Raw genomic sequence first — 5,675 nt, forward strand, 5'->3', positions numbered from 1 at the left:
GAAGTCAATTCGGGTTCAAGCAGGAGGTATTCTCCTATGGACAAAGACTTTACTTCCTTCGGTAGTTGGCTTATAGTGGCCACTATCAGGGACTGTGCCTCTGTTTTCTTGGAAAAGATATGTTTGAGGGCCTCTTTGTCTCTCCTGATTTACCATCTATTACTTCATTGGAAGAGTCTCTTACAACTTTGATAAACATGGATCCATTGCTTTTTTGTGATCCATACAACTTCAACACCACTTTGTAGGTTCCTCTGTCTAGGGTTAGGGTTCCTTTGAACCAATCTGTCCTTGATCTTGCCTCAAAAAGCCAAGATCTTCCCAATAGTAGAGGGTATGAGGTCCCATAGGAATTTGGTTTGACCACCAGATATGTCATCCACTAATCCCTTCCTACAAGGATTGTCTTTATGTATGGAAGAATTCCCAATAGTTTGATTCTACTATGGTTTGCCAATCTAATAAGCCACTACGTAGGTTCCATTCCTTGCAAGCCTAGATCTTTCACTGTCAGTCCTGACCTAGGGTCTTGACACTTGGCTAGCAAGTGGTTTCCGCCATAGTACACGCATTGGACATGTGGGCGCGTTGGTCGTCTCAATATGTCTTGCAACTTGGCTATCTCCATATTTACATCAGCCAAGTCTTGGTTTGTCTCGGTGGCTTCCCCTTATCTTTTGTGGTTGGGCCTGATCATTCGCTAGAGATTGAAGCCCTCTCTGAGCTTCGCGAGTTGGTTTCTTCTGAGTTTAAGCTCCTAGAGCTTCTCTCTTTCAACTGGTCGTCAACTCTGATGGCTTCCTCAAAAACCCTAGCTAGTGCACCTCGCTACAAGCTTGAGTTGCCTGCCAAAGCCTTATATAGTTTCTCATTTTGAATTCCGCTGATGAATACAATTGACACTGCTCTTTCGGTTGGTTGTTCGCCTGTAGGGATTCTCTTGAAGAGACTCCTCATGTGGGTCACGTAATCGTGAATGTCCTCCTCCTTCTGCTTAACATTCATCAGTCGCACTAGCAGATTGTCGAAGTATCCAAGCTCGGAAAATATCTTGATGAAGAGATTCTTGAGGCCATTGAAGTTGGTTTGCTCTAAGGCATCTAAACTCGTATACCAAGTCCTACCCTTGTCACCTAAGTAGAGCACGAACGCTTGAGAGAGCTAAGTCAGGTCGGTGAGGCTGTTGGCTTCATAGACTTGCTCGAATCACTCTATGAAAATGTATGGATCGTCGTGGGGCTAGTACTTATTGAGCTACTTTGTAACAATTGGGATTTTGGACTGGCTCTTGGAGTCTTGGTTTGCTCCTAATCTTGCTAGCAGTGATGTCGCTAGTGCTGCGGCACTTTTTCTGCTACTGTGTTGTCTAACAGTCACTTCATGAGAAGCTCACTCAGCGTTAAGTCTCCTTCCATGGCTCTCCCGTGATCAGTTCGATTTCTATCGGCTAGGTTCAGCACCCACTGCACCTCGCGCAATTCTGTGCTTTGCCTTTGGCTCCTAGCCTGCTGGTCTCTGTTTTACTCTACTATGCTTTGCAGTGCCTTGTGGGCTAGCTTCCTCTCCTCTTCTAAGTCTGCAATGATGGCATTTGCTGTCCTGCCACGGTGCTCATACCGAGCATGCACATCGTAGCTACTAACCAGCTCTGCTGAATTGCCTCTGGGAAGACTCCTAAGTCGAGTTCCATGTTCGGCGTGCGGTCTAGGTTTTCTTCTGCCATTATTGTGTTCTCGTGCTCCACCACGCTATCGATCAAGTTGAGTAAGTTTGTCAAATCCACCTCTTTGGCGCCGGTTGCTTGGTCCTACTGCATGTGTCGATAGTCTGTCTATGTCTTTGGGTCTTCTCCTATTGGTGGGTTCCTTGAGTTATTTATCTGAGTGAGTTCCTTGACTTATTAAACACAATCCTCAATTTATCTCCTCTCAGTGTGTGTGTTCTTTCCCATGCACTTGTGCTCAATCAGGCTTTTAGTTTTCCTTAAAAGTGTACTTCAAGTGCAAAAATTCAAGGTGAGTGCGACAAACAATATCTAAGCTTCTTACGCACTCTTGCTTCATTTTGGGCCTGATAGGCTTGTCGATCAATTCCCTGGCTGTCTTGACAGGGTTTTGGGTTTTCTTGCTACATTGCCTTGCTCGTTCTTGGCCGGTCAGGGTTTATGGCTCAGCGGGTTGTCTCTAGGACTCTAGGTCTCACGATAGCCTATGCAAGCTGCTAAGCGGCTATGCCTTACGATTTTGCCTATTCCTTGCACCAGAATCGAGTTCTGAGCGTCAGGAGAACTTGTGACAAGTTGTGCGGCTAAGCTCTAGCTAGGTCTGGTCAAATTTCTAGAAATTTTGGAAAAGTCCACACTCGACCCAACTTGTTTGAATTATAGGGGCCAAGTGGGTGACTCGGATGGGAGCCGAATGGATGACTTGGACAAGGTGGACTCAGACGGGCCGAGGTGCAGATTCAGACGGGCCGAAAAGGTCCACTCAGACGTGGTCACTCGGACGAGCCGAGGCACACGGGCCGAGGGCCAAATCAGGTTTGTCTGAGGGCCGAATTGGGTTGCTCGGACGGGCCGGGGGTCGAGCGGGATGGTTGGTCGAGGGTTGAGTTTTAAGTGGGACCAAGTGATGTCACTCGGACGGACCGAGTAGGGTTTTAGGCTAAGTCATCCGAAAGAAAAAGGGCCAAAGGCCAATTCTGGGACTCGGCCCAAAAATCGGCCACTCGGACGGGCCCAATTGCACAGGACGAGGCAGTGCTGAGACGATTTTGATCAAAACTAACAATTTAGCTAATCATTTCACTCACAACCTTCCAAATCACAACTAGGGTGCAAGGGGAAGTGATTGATATACCTGAAGCGATCGGTAGGCTCTCCGACAACAAGATTGAATTGATTCTCCGTAGGCTCTCTCTCTCTTACTCACTGTAAGGGTTGCAAATGAGCTCTCCCTTGGCCTCTTGGCTCTTAAACCCCTTCCCGGGTAAGGTTTGGACGCTCCCAATCACTCACTTGCCGACATTATCCCAAGCAATCTTTTTGCCATTTTTTGCATGATTTGTGCCCTGTTTTGCCCTGTATTGCAATGGTAAACCCTGCCCTTTTCCAATTCAATTTCCTAATCCTAACCTACGCTAAATGCAACAAGAATCAAAAGCAAAAAATTGAAATGATTTCTCCATGTTTTCCAATCATCAAACAAACAAAATAACCCAAAATACTTACTTGCTTCGAAGATCAAAAGACCCAACTTCCTACCTATCTCAAGCTCCGGTTCGGGGATGAATCCCTTACTTCGATGCTCAATATGAGGCGGCAAGTGCTCAAGCTTGAATCCATTGGTCCCAGAAATGGAACCAAAATGTAGAGGGAGCTCACGCTCAACTGCCAAGACCCACTGACCGCTTATTGTTTCAAGCGTTTCAAGCGAGCTCTAATGGCTATCTCTCACCTAGCTGACGCCCGTCGATCCTACGAGTGTAGTGAGCTTACCTTGATGCCGAAATGAGTTGCCTCCTCTCTCGCACACACTAGTAGCTCCACGATCCTAGATGCTAGCTCAAGCATCCTCAAGCCTCCTCCATCTCCAAGCTCCATCCACCATAGCCGCGCGCACGAGAAAAGAGAAGAGAATAGAAGAGAAGAAGAGAAGAGGAGATGGTGAAGAGCTTCACCCTCTTGATCCCTCACTCCCACACACTCACTCCCTTACACTCTCACACTCCCTCACACAAGAAAGGAGAAGAGAAGAAGAGAAGAAGAAGAGAACTCTTGTTAGACACACACCAAAAGAATGAGCTCTTATTCACTTTTTGACTTTATATACAAAACCCTAAATTCCCATGGGCACCCATCCCTTTTTACATGACCGGCCATTGTGGCAAGGTCCCTTTTTCTAATTCCCTCTTCTTGCTTCATAGCCTCAACCTATACCCATCTATTCTTTTACAAATAGCACAGGAGGGAGCCTGGCACTCTTTTACAAGAGTTTTTAGAGCTTTTTGAGGCACCTTTCATTTAAAATTGCTCTTTTTTCCCCAGCTTAGCTTTAGAGGCCGCCTGCATGTCTTTGCTCTTTTTCCATCTTTTTTCCGCTTTTTCCTTCATTTCTCCGCCATCTTTCTCCGCCGTCTCAACTTGGGGCTAACAATTCCACTGATGAAAATTTACATGGCCTTGATTATCTCAGATAAACTATTGTTACAAAAGCTTGCTTTGTGCAAAAACATTTATGATACATTCTATCTAGAGCTTGTGAGCATCCTAGTCCTCTTTCGACTGATTTTGTCTAGGAAAATTGTGAAGAAGTTGTGCTCACATGGGATAATAATGATGCTCATGCATATTTTTCTCTTCTTACGCTGCATTTCCAAAGAAGTTCTTCTGGCAACAATCATCACTGCTATAGGACTTCTCTTGCAATTTGGGCAAAGCTTCGGATATTGTATAAGTCTCCCTTACCTATGCATACTGTTACTCTTTACAAACAACTCCAACGTTCAAGATGAAGGATATGATTTGGCCTTTTTTAGTTCATGTCACATAGATATAATACCAACTTCAACATATGCAATTTTCCCTTCCTAAGGCTCATCTTATGGGGGGTGTGCTCTTCAAGCTCCCTCCAAAGTTTAATGGAGTGGCCGATGATTTGCGGGCTCATACAACATTAACACTTATCAATTTTCTACATACATCCTCGATGTTGCTTGAGTAGGAGATGTCTTTGTGGTTATATGAGAGGCTTCCCTCATAGTCTCATGGATCAACTGAGGCCTTTATAACTTTAGAGAGGGTTGACAAAAGAAAGAAGTTGAAGGTCCATGTAAGTGTTACTGTTGTGGTAAGAAGGGATATTTGCATAAGGATTGCAAAGAATTAATTGCTTCAAGGAAGGCAGAGACAAAGATGAAGTAGGATCTTGACTCCTTTGTTGAGTCATCCTCTTTCTCAGACTCTGACGACTCAGATCCTCCAACTAAGGCCAAGGCTAAGGGGCGAATAGGATCATCTCCTTCAAACCATAAGAAGGGCTTGGCTGCCCCTCCTACTTTCTAGTATCGATGATACAATCATCCCTCATGATTCTCCAATGCTAGAGAGGGGATATAAGTGGGTGGTGAGATGGGGAAAGTACACATCATCTATATAGGCATACAGGTGCACAAGTTCCAGAGAGAGGGACATCCTTGACACATTAATTGAAGTTTGGCAGGTTTTGAAATCTTGGAGTTAGGATTGATATCCAAGTTCATGATGGGTTGTTATTTAAGAGAGAGTAGCATTAGCTCCTAGTCCAATCTCATATGAGGCAACACTTTAGTGGTCTTGCAAGAAATCCATGGTCACGTATTTTCAAGGGCATTTTTAATAGGATGGCCTTGTATTATATCACAAATTTTTTTCATAGATGTAGAGATCTGTTATGATTCTTCTCTATTTTTTAGGTTTTGGTATGCTCGCCATTGACACCTAAGTTCTCTCTGGAGGCATCTTGCTGGTGGCTTCATCACCCACTACTTGGGTATCCACGATCCTATTTTTGTGGTCTTTGTTGTATGGACTATGATGAGTCATTATATCATTATATCATTGTATCATTCTACTATATCAGATCACCCATGATCTGGAAGAGGGTGTTAGCTACCTGGTTAGCTCATATGAGTCTAGT

The sequence above is a fragment of the Lygodium microphyllum genome, chromosome 2 (genome assembly GCF_053477565.2).
Source record: "Lygodium microphyllum isolate KBCC chromosome 2, Lygodium_microphyllum_v1.1.10, whole genome shotgun sequence".
NCBI classification, from domain to species: domain Eukaryota; kingdom Viridiplantae; phylum Streptophyta; class Polypodiopsida; order Schizaeales; family Lygodiaceae; genus Lygodium; species Lygodium microphyllum.